This window comes from Haemaphysalis longicornis, unplaced genomic scaffold (assembly GCF_048455015.1).
Source record: "Haemaphysalis longicornis isolate Haplotype H1 unplaced genomic scaffold, Haemaphysalis longicornis Haplotype H1 scaffold_1, whole genome shotgun sequence".
Taxonomy (NCBI): Eukaryota; Metazoa; Arthropoda; class Arachnida; order Ixodida; family Ixodidae; genus Haemaphysalis; species Haemaphysalis longicornis.
In genome coordinates this window covers 254,335,707-254,352,390 of record NW_027526203.1, presented here as the reverse complement: position 1 = coordinate 254,352,390, position 16,684 = coordinate 254,335,707, and positions in this window count along the sequence as shown.

Here is a 16,684-nt window from a genome sequence, read left to right as displayed (position 1 = left end):
CCAACCACGGCCCCAATCGGCCGCCGACAAAGCACGGTTGACAGACCCTTGCTCCCCGTTATCAGAAGCGCGTCGGGCCACTTTGTTTTACTACCGTCCCTCTGGCTAAACGCGCGCGCAGGCGGCCCCCGAAGCGACCGCCACCGCGTCCACGCAAAAGCTCATCGAGCATCCGACCCGCGGTTTCCCACGCTCGTACTGTGTTTTGCGACTCGCCGCTCAAAACAACGCCACAGCACAGCTGATGCTCAAGACAATTCGTCTCCACGCAGGCGGCATGATTCAAAGGCCGCCTGCTGTTGACAGGCTGGCTGCCAGAAAGCCCTTCAGGCGCCCTTCAGGGAATCGCCGCTTCCCACGCTTTCGACTTTGCAGCGTCGCTGGCGCCTGCAACCCTTACAGTCCTGTTCCACGAAGTGTGGCGTAAAAACATCGACCTCAACACGCTACCTAACAACAGCACGGCGGCCTGGAAGGTGTAGCTAGACGGACTCCCTATCTCCCTGAGGTTCAAGTACCCCGGTACTACAGGTCACAAACAAATGGAGGGAGGGCGGACTGCTTTCACATTTCTGCTGATACCCGTCTAATGGCATGCGAGGCAGTTGCCTACCTCACCCTGTAGGGTGAAAACGGTACAAGATCGACAACTCTAGTAAGCAAACAAAGGGTTGCACCAGGCAAGGAAATTACACTGGCGAGACTGGAACTGATGGCATGCCTGCTCGCTGGTCAATTGTGTGGCTATATTTTGGAAGCCCTCAAGCAACAGCCATCAAACATCTACCTACGGACAGATTCAACAACAGCACTCTATTGGATTCATGAAGATGTTGGCCGCTGGAAGCAGTTCGCACGCAACCGAGTCACTAAAATTCAACGCCTCGCGGACAAGTGCGTATGTAGACATTATCCGGGAAGAGAAAATCCAGCACGCGAGATCCCAGCCATGCAGCTGGCCAAAAACGCACTGTAGCGGAGCAAAGCACTGTGGATTTTTCCCGCATGCATATTGGGAATGAGTGGTTCCGAAAGCGATATACGGTGAAATCGAACTAGGGGAAAGGAAGAAAACAAGATCATTGCCAGCGGCAACATTGCCACCTACTGAGTCGGGCGTGATCGACCTGGAACACTACGGCAAAATCTTAAAGCTAATCAGAGTCACAGCTCGGGTTTTTCAGTTCATCGCTAGAACCAAACAACAAAGCAGCAAATTGGGATCCCTCATATCCGACGAGCTTAACCAAGCTGAACGATACTGATATGTTGGGAGCAAAAATGGATTCTTAAAAGAAGTCACGTGTGCCGCCCACGGAACACGAATTACCCCAACTCAGCTTTAAGAATGTTCAAGAATGATTGACAGTGCTGGCATTTTAAGAGTTCAGGGAAGACCACAACATAACCAACTTTGGTGTGGCTTAAAGCAAACAACTATAACAAAAGCGTGAATGGGCATTTGAAAAGGTTTATGATAGAAACCATTTTGTGAACCTGATGTGTAAACACTACTCACAGGAATATGTCATGACTGCATGATTACATTACAATAACCATGTGTTTCATTAGTAAAGGTACTTTTTGGGATAGTGGTGCATGGAAGCTTTACCTAGCGCCTATACGCGGCATGCGTAAACAAGCAACAGCTGCAAGTGAAATGACCACGAAAACTAGTCCCAAACGGAAACAGCATCTCGCATGAAGCACACGTCACGTAACCAGCCAGTGCTGAACGCGAAAAAAAAAAACACAGCCTGGACACACACTGCAGTTGCTGCACAAAGCACACTTGCCACCACATCACGCGGCCACTAGAATAGGCGAACTAGCGGAGCACTCACGACGCTGGTTTGCGAACGCTGCAGTCCACCAGCGGCACTAAAGGACTGGGAACACCCTCACAATTCAAAACGCAGAAACACCGCCACACATCGCTACCAACTACGCAGATATACAACAGGAAATTTATGTAAAAGGTGCACCCCTCGGATGCGATGTGTTTCTTGCAGTATCGGAGCTAGCGGCGCCGCAGCTTCAGAGACACACATTCAACTCCAGGAGAAATGCGACGTACCACACACGGCTGATCGCGAGAGCCGAACTTCGACACATCAAATACATAACAGCACGGAGTACACACTTGATATGAAAAAAATTCCCGCGCCTTCCCGCGAGGGGAACACGAGTAAATGCAGAGCATTGGGGCCTCAGTACTGATTGAAGGCAGTGTTGCTTCCATCGCTTCTTCCGTGATGCTGGAGTAGCAGACACGAGTAAACGTGGGCACGAGCGTCAACCAAGGAAGGAAGGAGCAAGCAACGCAGTGACTGAAACACGAGCGACCGCTAGCCGCTATATTTGCAGCGCGCGCAGTACAGGGAGAGCAGTACGGGGGGAAGAGCGCGCATGCGCAAGCAGCGCGCGCCCTTCCACGCCCCACCGCGCTGCTATCACGCACCTGTTACGCCGAGACCGCGACGGAGCGAACGGGCTGACTACGATGCATGCGCGCGCCAGCTGCTGTTGAGAGAGAGGAGGAAAGGAGAGGCGCACCTGCTGCGGACGCGGAACTGTTGACACCGTCCGACGCAGGAACAGGCGAGGCTAAGAAATGCTCTGCATTTAAAACTTGCACTGTACACAAGCGCTGACCGCCACTGCGCGTTGTTTTCACTCACAGTGACCGTATTTTGAACGTTATCGATGATCCAAGCGCGGAGACGGACCTTGACAGCTCGGAGCGCGCGAGAGCGGGGCCCCCGGCCACGATGAATTTGGACTTATCGGTCGTCTCGCGCTAGCGATGAGCGCGACGAGCGTATCTCTACACACTTGATAGAGAACGAAAACACGTCGCACCACTCTGCAGACGCTGGTACTGGTGGCTTTTCTGCCTCGGCTCCACACAAAGCGCGAACATTTGAAATAGACCAACGATAAACGCGTATCGCAGTACCGACTCAGGACCGCGGTGGTCTGTCGTAACTTCTGCAAGTGCTTGTCGTTTTGGTATCACAATCTAGTTGTGCTACGCACACCGTCCCCGCAGCTCGCCGCCGCCATGTTGGCGAAGGCCGATGGGCGGAGCCAACTCGAGTCGGATGGCCGAGCCGGACGGCTCAGCCGGATGAATTCGCTCGGCGAGCGAATTCGGCCTTGGCGTCCAACTTGGCCCGACAGGGCCTCCCCGACAGGGCACGACAGGCCCAGTCGGACCTTGTCGGGCTCAGTCGGACTAAGAAGAAACCACCCATTAAAAAAACGAAGGCAGCCCAACCCTTTCCCTCTTCTATAACACCGTGTAGTCCTTTCCACCGCAGTGCCCTCGGCATATTATAATCTAAGGTCTCTTCGATTTGGCCTGCACTTCCTGCATGAGTTCAGAATGAGTTCAGCCAGTTCAGCGCAGGCGCCGCCACTACAGAACCGGTCTTGCACTTTTGTCGTCTGCTTCTGCACCACCTCCCTGGGAGGTGCAAGGAAAGCCGTGACCTCATCCTGCACTCTCTGCACCGTCGGTAAATCGAAGGGAAAAGTGCAGGCGCCGTGCGCTGCACTCGAAATTCGAAGAGGCCAGTGCTGCACTGTCTGTATGAGTGCAGCGAGTGCAGCAAAATCGAAGACACCTAATGTTGAATAAACGTGGTTTCATTCATTCATTCATTCATGACTACGGTACCATATTTTCGGCGCGCAAGTTCGTTTTTTTTTTTCAATCTCAGAACAGGATGTATATATATGCCTGGCTACTGGCCAAATTTTTTCCTGTTCCCACGTATGTAGGTCACGACAACCCCATTCATGATCGTAATCTCATTGATCACTGGCTCCTCACTATATAGCCAGGATCCCTGCTTTGACGCAGAATGATGGGTCTGATATAACGAGCCTGCTTTCCTTGGGGGGACGAGAAGGCAAAGGTCGCCACCCTTCATGAGGAGCAGCGATGTGTGATCCAGCAGAATCCCTTTTCTCAAGGGCTGCAATGCGCGTGCGGGCGTGTGTATGTGCGTGTGTGCGCGCGTGCGAATGCATCGACCACCTACTGTCGTATGTGTTTTTACCAATTGATTGACTGTAGGGTTTTGATTGTAAGGCCATGTACCAGCTTGGCTTCCGATCAGTGTCGTGGTGCGTATATTTGGAGGAGAGGTGTGCCATTCCCAAGTAGCACCAAAACATTAGAAGAACGTAATTTTTTTGTTTGGTGTTAACGTTAGAGCAATGTTCTTAATGTCATTTTTTTGAAATGTTTAACTAACGTTATCAAAAACTTTACAATAATGTTTTGTCAAAAATTATTTAAACGTCCACAAAACATTTTTACAACAGATTATTAATGTTGGTGTTACATTTCTCTAACGTTGTTTTTAAACGTTAAATAAACGTTTAAAAACAATGTAAAACGTTACATCACATTTCGCCAAACGTCATGCGAACAGTAAGAAAGCATTTCTACAACACAAAAATACTTTTGGAGTTACGTTTACCTAACGTTGCAGAAACGCGCTACAAAAACATTTTAAGAACAACTAAAAACGTTACAGTAACGTTTCGTCAAACATTATTGGAACTGTGAGGAAGCATTTCGACAACATATTAATTATGTTGGATTTCCATTTACCTAACATTTCAGAAAACATGCTTGAAACGATCTTTTAACGTTGCAAAACCTTTTCAGAATGTGGACCAGGAACGTTACAGTGACGTTTTGCCAAACGCGTGGAATGTATATCGTGGAGCATTGTTTCTGTTATCCCCGTATGCCGGTTAGGATATATTTTAAAGCATTTTCAAAATAACAAGGAAAAGTGAAATTTCAAATAAATATTTATTTCATTTTTGCATGGCTACATATATATATATATATATATATATATATATATATATATATATATATATATATATATATATATATATATATATATATATATATATATATATATATATATATATATATATATATATATATATATATATATATATATATATATATTTACACTCCATTGCTGCTGCTGTGCAGGAAAGGAGGCTCCATCCAGGGGCTGGCTGCGTCTGTGTGGAAAAAGCAAACAATTCCTACTTCAGTACGCTGCGGCAGTAGGCTGTTTTTGCGCGAAAAAGTAGTTGCCGCCTAAGGATTTGTTTAGTTAACGAGAGCGCACACACGCACGCACTAAATGGAGAGTAAGCGAACAAGCAGCTATGGAGCAACTCGTCCTAATCATATGACCAGAAGAGAGCAAGCGCACAAAATTTTGGGTCACCTGACTCCCAACTTGAATCTCCCGAGTCAGTACCCTATAGACGTTAGTGACTGTTCGTCAAAGTTGCTCGCTAGCGGAGTGTTATGTCTTCTGCATGGTTCATGTATTTTTATTAGGCAGAGATTAGGATGAAAATCATTTAAATATAAATGCACTATTAAAATGTGAGAATATTAGTTTATTGCTTACCTTGTGGGTTCCTGTAAGCCCAATATTTGCAAAGCGAAGCCAGTCACCAAAGATGTTGCCCGCTATCAACTGTGGCCTGCGTCACACCCGCAGCAGCTGGAAGCATAGGACGCAAATAGTTATGGGCTGCATAGCAGTTTATAATTTGAACTACTAAAACAAATCAAAATACGCTCTCATAAATTTTCTACTCACCAAATACTACTTAAAGGAGCCATGAAGAGAAAACACAAGTTTGGTTCATTCAAAAGATTGCCTCGTTAGAATCATACTGACACCACTTTTAACGTAAACTTCGCTCAAATAAGCTACATAATTAGGATAAAAGGGAATGGCCATGCGACCCACCAGCTCATTTCCCGCAAAAGAACCTGTGATGTCATTCGAGCCAGCTCTGCGATTGGCGGAGGCCGGCACAAGCAGACGCAAATTAGGTAGAGCTTACAAACTAGCCGAACGAGCGATTTGCGCTTAAATTTAGGGCACATTCTTTAAAAAGCAATAAGAATGATGGGACAAACAGCGGAAGTTACGAAAGCACATGTAAAAAACATAGAAGTACTGATGCGTACTGCTGTTCGTACTGCGCACAGCAGGCTTGGTTAGCTGCACATCACTGCGGGGCTTGGGGTTGTCTCAGACGACACTGGCCGATTGACGCAAGCAACGGTGTCTTACGTGACCACATTTGTCAAGCGAGCACTGTTTTAGGGAACGAATATTTTCTCCCAGAACAAAAACAAGCCAGGTTTAAAAACGGGCAAAAACAAACCAAACGCTTGCCACGGTATGGTGGCGGTAGAGGCAGAGGAGGAAGTGGTAGAGGCAGAGCAGGTGTGCAGGCGTAGAATTAGTTTTAGATTTAGATTAGATAGAAGAGTTTGATTTAGCGGCGCGTTTTGTTGTGGTGTGCGCGTGCTGTCCGTGCCCGTGTACTGTCCGTTTCTGTGTGTGTGAGCGCGCGTCGAGTGAGAAACGCGGAAGAAACGTGAGCCTGCAGCGCAGAACGAGGATCCGCACCAAGATGGTTCGATCGCAGACAGCGACATCCACCAAGTCTGACCTTGACGAGGCGTCAGCAGGCATGATCCAGTGCGGAAGCTGCGCGGGTTGGATCTACATTGAATCCACCCCATTTAAGGCCATAGAAGAGGCCAAAAAAACGCCGTTCACGTGCAACGTGTGTCAACGGCTCGACGCCATGAAAGATGACATCGCGAAGCTGGACACACGCGGACTGGACGAGCAAGCCCAACAGGCCGGCACGCTGCGAGAGCAGTGGCAGACGGCAATGAAAGAAAGCGAAAGAGAAATCGAGGCACTAAAGGCGGAACTAAAGAAGGAGAGTGCACTCCGCGAGCTGCTAGCGACGGAGATGGCGGCGATCAAGGCGGAACTGGTGGATGTCGCAAAAAAAACACGCTGAACCCAAGCGGGACACCCCAGACGAGACCACCCCTGCCCTCCAAACCAACCAGACAACCAAGGACAAGGACGGCTGCGGCACGCTGAAGAAGCCAAAAAACAAAGAGCCCAGGAACAGAACACCCAGCCCAGCCCAGAGCCACCCCAAAATAGCTGCCCCTTCCTCAACAATAACCAACGACAGGGAAGTAAACCACACTCCGCCTACCCCAGACAGTGAAACAAGGCAACCCCAAAGCCCCCAAATCAGCAAACCCAGAGATTCCAGACCCCCCCGACGGCGCACAGTAGTCTTGGGAGACTCAAACGCACACTGCTTAAAGAGGGCGACCCTTCAGCAGGTGAAAGACCGAAGACTACGCATAACCACGAAGCCAGAAGCAAGCTTGGAGGAGACCCTTGATCGAGCCGAGGGAGAGATTGCGAGGGCAAACTCCACCGACACCATTCTACAGCTCATCCTCCATGTTGGCAGCACAGAGCTCCTGCAGGGGAAGGACACAGACCCCACCATCCTACAACTGAAACAAAAGCTATCGTCCTGGCACGAACATGCACCCCAGCACAGGTACGAAGTATACGCAGTACCTGAAATTCAAACTAGGGGTCAAGAAGTGACCAAGGCCTGCCGCCAGTGGAATGCAGATGCTCGAAGCATGTGCGACCAAATGGGTACTGGGGTACTGTTCATTGACACCCAAGCCCAGATGGCCGAAGATGGCCTCAGCTACACCCCAGCCACTGCCAAAAACATCAGCCGCCAGCTGGCAGAAAGGATCGCTGATTTTTTACAGAGGAGACACAACAAGCAGGGCATGAACTCACGAGGCAGAGGCACAAGGCGTTACTCCCAAGACCTGCAACGGACAGCTGCAGAAACACTGGCTCAAGCAATGACCGCGGCCTTCGCACAGATGTGCCAAACAAGACGCTACTGACAAGCATCACAGCAGGCCAGGACAGTGAAATAGGACACGACCACTGCAAGCCCCACAAGTTGAGGAGACACAGGCGTAACAAGAACAAAAACAAAAGAAACCTCACCATATGTCTCCTCAATATGCAGGGAAGCAGCAAATTGAAATGGGCGGAGTTGCAGGACCAAATTCAAAAGGAAAACATAGATATCTATGCCCTAACAGAAACACACCTGAGGGGGCAAGAAGAACCTAAACTCAGAAATGGTCTGACGTGGATTGGAAAGAACAGGGGCACACAAGAAAAACGAGGAGGAGGAATTGGCTTCATCACTCAACTCCCCAACACACAAGAATATCCGCCTGAAAGCCAATGTCATGAACACGCATGGATAAAGGTACTAATAGGGACACAGGTACTAAACATCTGTGTTGCCTACATGGCCACAAACCCCAAAGACAAAACGTGGAATGCCAACATCTATAAATGCATAGAAAAAGACATTGAAGACACGCTCAAGGACCAACCAGTTCTAATATTGGGCGATTTTAACTGCCACATTATGGAACTGGAAGGAAGAGAAAAGGATGCATCAGGCCTCCGGCGCTTGGTCAAAAAAGGCAACCTTCAAATAGCGAACCTTGAAGCAGTGTGCCAAGGCAGATACACATGGTCCTGCCGTTCAAGTAAGTCGGCCATCGACTATGTCCTCTACAACAAACAAGCCCTCCTCAAAACAATACTCGTCAACCTCTATGTGCGTTGACGAGGAAAAGGCAAACAGCTGTGGGAGTGACCACAATTGAATAAGCCTGCAACTAAACCTCTGCCCACAGCATAAAGTGGACAAAAGGACAAGGCCAGCAAAACAGCACTGGAAAACCAAAGATAAAGAAAGACTTGAAGCTTTCTCTCTTCAGCTGGAGTCTGAATTAGAGGACGTAGCAACGTACGACGAGCTCGAAGAACGTTGCCTGAAGGTGATCGGCAAAACCGAACAACGAACAAGAACAAGATCAACACCATGGTTTGACAAAACAGTAAAAGCTGCAATAGCCGAGCGCCGTACCTTGTCCAGACTACACCGGCATACAAAGGAGGACACTACAGCAAAAGAAACTGCTTGGAAACAGTACATAGAAAAAAAAGAACAAGTACGTAAACTTGTGGCAGAAAAAATAGCTACAACATACAGACAAGAAGAAGAACATATAACAAAGGAAAGAAAGCACTACAGTGAAAGGTTCTGGAGATACATGCACTCCCTTGAACCCAACCAACCTGTTAGAACAACCTTTACCCTCCAGACACAGTCCGGCCTTTAACTAAGCACAAAAGAAGAGATGGAAGCGCACGTGACAACCCACTTCGGGGCCCTGCAAGTCGTACACCCTCAGGAAACAACCACCCTAGGGCCAGAAACCAAACAAAGCACAACCCCTGCTGACATTGAAGACTCCCTGGTAGGCCCCATCACACCCACAGAACTCAAACGACGCATACAGGACTTAACCAAAAGGCAACAGGCATCGACGACATCCCCAACGAGTTTATAAAAGCAATGAAAACGAATGCAAGAGAAACCCTGCGCCACTGCTTCAACACAATCCTGGATACGCAGAAAATACCACCCAAGTGGAAAGCAGGGAGGGTCAAACTAATATTCAAAGGCAAAGGAAGCAACGAAGATGACCTTAACGCCTACCGGCCAATAACAGTGCTAAGCAACGTGTCAAAACTGCTTAGCTCAGTGCTAAACCGCAGACTACAAAGCTACTGTGAAACCAACGGCATCTTAACAGAATCCCAAAACGGCTTTCGACCGCACCGCCGCACAAGTGACCACATCTTCACACTCACTCAAGCAATGGAAATGAAGCATGCAGACAAATGTCAGCTCTATTTGGCCTTCCTGGACATGGAAAAAGCGTATGATTCAATCCCGCACCAAAAGCTGTGGGGAAAGCTGAGTGAGACACAAGTAGGAGCCAAATTTATTGATATTATAAAAGGACTGTACACAGTCTGCACAGCCGTGTACAACCTCCACGACCTCAACTCGGAGGTAATAAAGCTGACCGTGGACCTCGAACAGGGATGCCCACTGTCACCTACCCTGTTCAACATCTACATAAACAACTTATTGAAAACGCTGGATGAAGAGGGCCCAGGACTGAGACTATCCACAACCACAACAGAGGGAAAAGAAGTGTATACAAAAATCTCAAGCCTGGCTTTCGCAGATGACATCGTGCTAATGGCAGAATCAGAAGCGGACCTGCAACACCTCTTAGACATCTGTACCCGAGTGGCAAGGGAAGACAAGCTTACATTCAACCAGGCCAAGACAAATTAGATGGGCTTGAACATAGATGCCACCGTAAGCCATACTTTCCTGCTCCAAGGTAAAAAAAAATTGAGCAAACCTCAACATATAAGTACCTTGGCGTAACAGTAACCGACCGACCAAACTACCTGGAACAACAAGAAAAGTCCCTGCTTAACAAATCTAACCGCTTAAAAGGCCGCGTTTGGAATCTGGCAAGGCACTCGTACAACCCCTACACAGTGGGACGCACCCTCTGGAAGGCACTTGGGGTACCAGCAGTAACCTACGCAGGGGACGTGCTGGCCTACTCCACCCCAGCAATGAAGTGCCTTGACCGCCACCAAAATGAACTGGGACGGTGGCTACTCGGAGGAAACTCAGCCATGGCAACAGCAGCGGTCACAGGGGTGATGGGCTGGTCCTCCTACGAAATTCGCGAAGCAAGATCCAAAATCCTGTATGCGGGGCGCCTGAAATTCATGCCAGAAACAAATGTGAGCAAACGAATATACCTCCACCTGCGCTACAGAAACATCAAGACGCACTGGATTAGGAGAATCACAGCACTGGAAGCGAAATACGGCCGGGACGCCAAGAGACACGAAACAAAAAGTGCAGCAGCTTGGGACAAAGTAACGATAAAGGAAATAACAGAAGCTAACACAAAAGCCTGGAGAGCGGCAGTAGCAAAAAAGCAAAGCCTCACCCTGTACGCTAAACACACTACAGAACCACAACAACGGCCGTTCTACCGCGGAGACCGAGAAAGCGGCCTCTTCTTTCAAGCTAGAACCGGGTCGCTCCTTACACAACAGCGCCGACACCAACTGTTCGGGTCTGACCCGAGGTGCCGGCTGTGCGGAGCCCCCAGCGAAACAGTGGACCACATCCTCTACGAATGCCCCAAGATGCCCGTAGACGTCTCGGCAGCCAAGGTCCTAGCCGAAAGCTTGGCTCTGAGCGGGAACTCTACACAGGACCGGGCCAGAGAGGCTGTGCTCACGAAGCAACGCCTCCGCCTCTGGGAGCAGCACTGCCGGCACGCTGACGCCGACAAACTCTGCGACGCAGCAGCTAGCCAGCAACGAGCGGCCACAAGCCCCAGAGACTGCAGTGCCGATTAGACCAGCGAGGATACACACTACACAGTGACAGTGTCTTCGATGAACATCGGAACTTTTGGCACACTCGTACGCGAAAGCAAGTCACACGCACTACGAAGGTCAGCTGACCCAATTGACACCGCCGCCGACTCGACATGGCTCGGAGCGGATTGGGAGCGGAGAACACCGACCGGGCAAAAAGAAAACTTGAATGCGACGAACAAACTGTAAACTGAAACTCTTTCCTGTGGCGCTACCTAGCGCCTGCCCCGCATCAAAGGGGACTAGAAACTTTTAATTTACTTTACTTTACTTTACTTTACTTTAAAGATACGCGGGAACAAACCAACACCGCTGTACAGGGTGGAGACAACCTTTGAACGGTCCCGTGCCGCCGCAATTGGGCCAACGTGCTCAACGCGTTGTTCTTTTCGTTTCCCACGACACCTAGCAACGCGAAACAGACAATATGATTCAAACTTCTTCAGTAAACCGCGTTGCAGCGATAATTTTAGCGCGGTTTTGACACAATGACTTGCTTCGGCGGCGAGCGAGCGACCCAAAATGGCGGCGCCAGCGTATACGTGTCTCTACCCTGTACGGCGGATGCGTGAATGAAGGTATTCTAGGCTGCAGAGCGGTCGGTTCCTGTGATGTCATTGCAGATCCCGAAAACAAACGATTTAGCGGGAAAATCAAAATTTTAACCTAAATTGTTTAATTTCTCAGTGAATAAATCATCGTTTGTATCCGGACAAGCGCTGGGAAAACTATAAAACACAAAATCTTTCGAATAAAACAAACTTGCATTTTCTTTTCATGGCTCCTTTAAAAAGAAAGCCAAACAAGCAAAGCAGAAAGGGATGGCATATCTGCTGCGCCAAGGAAATCACGCAGTGCCGCTCCGTTCTGGCGAAAACTTATGCTTCACAGTGCCTAGAGACGTGAAGGGAGGAGCAAAAACAACTATCGGAAGTGTTTCAGAATCCCTTTAAGTAATGTCTACTTATGTTTCCTCTGTTTTTCTTTTTACGAACTACGGGAGCAGCCACAAGCACTTGAGTGCTGCATCAACTTTCCGTCGACAGATGGCAGTCTAATCAAATTTCAGGGACCTTACTTGGCCCTTTTCGTCCCCACCGCAGGGGACCAACGGCATATCGGGTTTTGATAAGTGTGGCCTATGTGTATTTTCGCAACTGGTGTATATTGAGTAACTCTCGTTTGTATGACTCAAAAGGCACTGTTTCTGTGGTAGCAGTGCTGAACTGGTAAACGTGCATACAGCCATCAAGGCAGGGAGCTGGGCTATTTAGTAACGAGAATAACAAGACATGATTGCTAGCAAAACAGAAACAAGGACAACAGGAAGAAGAAACACTGGACAGCACTAGAATTTAGATCAAGTCTAGCATCATCAAGTCTAGCATCATCAAGTCTAGCATCAAGTCTAGCATCTTCCTCTTGTCCCCGCCTGCGTTTTGCTAGTAATAGCTTCGTATCAAACATCCGTACCCCGGATTACAAGAGCCTAGAAAACCGGGGTCATCTACCGTCACTTCAAAAAACCAAAGCACAGGTAAAATCAAACTACCCATTGTCCTTGTTTTAACACGGACTTTTAATTTATTCGGGAAAGTGCCATCGAAGGTGATGCAAATGCAGATCTACACAGGTAATCAAAGCTACCTAGCGGTAGCAAAGTAGCATCGAAATCGTCCCCATGTCAGTTGAAGAATATGGGGGTTTTTAAAATTCAGTGACAACTAAGCACTTTTTATACTGCCAGTCCACCTAAGTGGTACATTGTCAGGCGTATTTTCAGCCCTAACATGTGGTTACCTTACCCTCGAGCCTAATGCCAAGCAATGACAAAATCATCGTATGCCACGCTGCATTCACCACTTGTCCATATTTTCAAATTTGAAGTCCACACCGCATTCACCGGGGCCGTTTAGTAAGCGGGCTCCATGAAGCTGAAGTATGTGTTAGACATTCGGAGGCCCTGGGGACACTTGCTGTTCAGTCCCAAATTTCTGTAATTTTCTATTCAACTTAGTTATTTTACTTTTATTCTCTTTGCCAGTTTTTGAAGCCATTCCAGGAGCAATTTCATGGCTAAAGACACCCTACGGTGGTCAACTACCTAGTAACCCTTTTGCATTAAAAACACCTGCACGTAACAAGTGTTCCCGTAGTACAGGTACGTGTGCAAGTGTAGACTTGAAGGCTGGAGAAATTGGAAGAGCAGCTATGGTAATACTGTGCAGCAGCCTCCTTCATCCCAAGCAGAAATACGAAGTGCAAAATGTGCAAATACGACGGGTGCTGAAAAGAGAGTAAACACACCCAGCACCCTCAGAGAACAACCAAAACGGGTGTCTCGAGCACGGATGGAAGGGGACATGAAGACAAAATGCAAATTTTTTGTATTCGAAATAACTTGTCTTTAAAGACAAGTTCACTCGGCTTCATGGCAGCCATAAAAGACGTTTTACCAAAAAAAAAGAAACATACAAAAGAAACCTGGTAATTTCCTGCCACATGGTCGAAACATGAGCAAAAGTGACGCAACAGAAAGCAGCACTAAAAAAAACTTCTCCAGAAATTCAGAGACTCATCTACTAATGCGTAGCATTCTATGCCCCTTGTCTGGAGTGTGAGTTTTTACAGTCATTTTTGGTTTTCCTAAATTCTGTCCAACCAATTATCTCCCTTTAAGCTACTATAGCGATTCGAAGTGGAACTTTTGCGAAATCTGCATTATTGTTGAAATGCAGGTCGTTATACCGTTTACCATTTTCCGTATTTTTTCTAATCTTTGTTATTTATTATTTTTTCAAAACTTCGTTCGGCCAATCATCTCCACATACGCTATCATAACGACTACAGGGGAACTTTTCCGAATCTGCATTATTGGCAAAATGCAGGGCGTTACACGCTTCGCCATATTCCGGAATTATTTCATATTTTCCTTAATATTTAGTTTTTAAACATTTCGCTCGACGAACTATCTCCATTTGCGCTATTATAACGATTACAGGGGAAACTATTGCGAAATTGGCATTACTGTGGAAATGCCATGTGTTACACGCTTTGCTATTTCCCATAATTTTTTCAATATTTTTATTATTGGTTTTTCAATATTTCGTTCGACCTATTATCTCCATTTACGTTATTATAAGGATTACATTTGCAACTTTCCCGAAATCTGTAATATTGTGGAAATCCAGGGCGTTACAACACGGTTCACCAGTTTTCGTAATTATTTTATATTTTTTCTTATTTTCTCGTTTTTCAAAATTTCGTTCGTCGAAATTTTCGAAAAACAACAGGTCTTCGAAAAACAACAGGTCAAAAAGACACCTGTCACATTTACGGAGGCGACAGGCGCGTAGGAGCACAATTATGTAGTGCGCTCTATCATGATTGACTTGGGGTACCGCTACCTTTCGCAGTGCTGTCAACAGGTTGCAATTCGGAGGATAGGCGCTGAGTTCTGTGTTTCGATATGGGGCGTTTGATGTCTGGAAGTACACAGTTTCGACGTGCAATGTGCAGTCTTTTCCTCAGCAGCGCGATGTCGCTCTCTCCCAGGCCATAAATAACGCTGCGACCCGCCCCTAAACGCACGTACTTCTGTCAGTCAACTTTCCCGCCTTTCTACCACTACTACTGGCAGATACATCCTAGAGTCTCTCTGGGTTCATGCACCGATTGTTACTGACCCCAGAGTATACATTCCACCCGACTTGCACAATCTCCTGCTTGTGCGGCCGATTCCCCGCAATATGCACCCGGAGCACAATATTAAACGCCGTGAACATCGCGCACGCGTCCTAGCCCGGAAGTACCCCGTGGGCCAGTCCACCGCCTATGTGGACGCCGCTAGTTATACCCGTCAAAACGCCTACGCAGTCACCGCCATCTTTGATCCAAACGCAACCTATTACCACTCACTCACTATCCGAACGCGCTCCCCTGCCACTGCGGAGGAGGCGGCTATTGCGCCAGCGCTCACTCATCGGCCTACCCCAACTATTGTTATCTCCGATTCGAAAACGGCCATTCGAAATTTCGTCCGGGGGATTATTTCCCTCAGGCCCTCAAAATTCTCCTTCAAAATCCTCCCACTTCCCACGCGGAGTTGATTTGGACTCCAGCCCATGCGGGGCTGGAAGGAAACGAAGCTGCTAACCTTGAAGCTCGATAGCTAGCCCACCGAGCCGGGCCAGGTCGCACACCTTCCCATGGAGCCCAATCAACCCGCGACATCCTTCTGACTTTCAAGGAAATTACCTGCCACTACCGCCTCTCTCGCCGGCACTACCCTCCACCCCATTGGTCACTCTGTCACCGAGGGACGGTACTGGCGCCTTCTCCAAACCAACACCCTCCCCTATCGCGCCAGACTACAAGCAATTTATCCATCTGTATTTCCCTCTCCCCAATGCCCCGACTGTGGAGCCCACGAAACAGTTGCTCATATCATTTGGCAATGCCCTCAAAACTCATTCTCTCTCATCTCTTGTGTGTAGCACTGGGAGGCGGCGTTAGGCAGCTCGGATCCGCGGGTCCAGCAAGGACTCGTTGAACGAGCATCCCAGGTCACCGGCGCCCTCCAAGCGCTGGTCACCACTCGTCGTTGACCCAACTCTCTCTCTCTCTCTCTCTCTCTCTCTCTCTCTCTCTCTCTCTCTCTCTCTCTCTCTCTCTCTCTCTCTCTCTCTCTCTCTCTCGGCGACCACACAGCGTCCCGGCAGCGTATTTCCAAACGCTTCGCTGCACAGATCACCCACGTGACATGTCTTTTCGCGCAAGGCAGAGTAGTAATTAAATGTCGTCATTGGCTGCGCCCGAAACCTAAAGTGACCTAAAACATACCAAATTACTATTACTAACAAAAACAACACGTAGATTTGCGTTTAAAAAAAAAATAAGAAAAAAGGTAAGCAATAAAAAAAAAAAACTAGGATCACTGCTGGGGGTCGAACCCAAGCCGCCAGCGCCAGTATTCAGTCCTCTATACCAAGGCCACAGAGCCCAAACGGTGGGCTGGTTGAGCAGGCGCTCAAAAGAATAGCGCCCGCATTGACATCACACATGTCGCATGGGTGCTCTGTGCCGCGAAGCGTTTGGGAACACGCGTCCCGCAGCCAAGCATACCCACTTAAGGAGATTTGCCATGATTGGCAAAAAAGACACTCCAGCGTTCGCCGTAATCGCTGCAACACTTGCTCGGCCGAGAAAGAGACTTCATAGCGTACACCGCTTAAAGGTGATGTCCAATGATTATCCTCACAAAAATAAGGCCCTCACTTACAACAGCAATGATGGAGTAAAGATAATTGCGACAGCGAATAAGAAGCAAATCGGCGGCAATCATGGACTTCTACCTTCGCGATTGTTTTAAAGTTTACGTACAGCTTCCCTACCTTCACGTCTTGTGC